Consider the following 770-nt stretch of genomic DNA (forward strand, 5'->3'; position numbering starts at 1 on the left):
GAGGAGTTGGGAGGCAAAACAGAGGAAGAGGCAGAAGAGGCCGAGGACATACGCGTGTTCCTGATGAAATAATAGAGAGCTACAGCTGATGGTCCAGGCCAATGGGGCGGGAAGATAACCGTTGGTGCTGCTGTCTCTGAGAATGGTGTGCTATTCCCATTATTGGGCCATACAATACAGAGCGTCTTGTCACCTTTTTAGACCTCATCGCTGAACAACAGAGGGCTCAGATTGGAGATGACTTGCCAAAGTATGTGATAATTGGGACAATGTCAGTTTCCATCGCTCCAACATCATCAGGCAATGGTTTGCGACCTACAACAGGATGCTGATGGAGCTCCTCTCACCCTGCTCCCCATTCCTTACCTCCACTGTAACTCTTGTCCAGTCTCTTGCAATCAATCTCCCACATACACTAAGATGTAACTCACAGTTTACTATAATTGTCATCAAAACTTCAGCCATAGTTTACATCAGAACATCCAGAGTGTACTATTATATTGACAACATGACTAAACAATGTGACTTGTCTTATTCGTACACACTGATATGTTCGTTGACAGATATTTACTTTTGAGAGATGAACTAAGGATTTTGAGCCTTTTGCAGGGAATCCATGGTGTTTTGCAATTCATACGAATTGTTTTGAGAAATGCACTTCCTGTTTTGCAAATTTCGAAGATGATTCGAGAAATGTACCAAAGTGACTGAGAAACACTGTAAAACTGAACATGTGACACACTGATGAGCTGCAGAGGCTGATTCTGTAC

This window comes from Stegastes partitus, unplaced genomic scaffold, assembly GCF_000690725.1.
Source record: "Stegastes partitus isolate 25-593 unplaced genomic scaffold, Stegastes_partitus-1.0.2 Scaffold664, whole genome shotgun sequence".
NCBI lineage: Eukaryota > Metazoa > Chordata > Actinopteri > Pomacentridae > Stegastes > Stegastes partitus.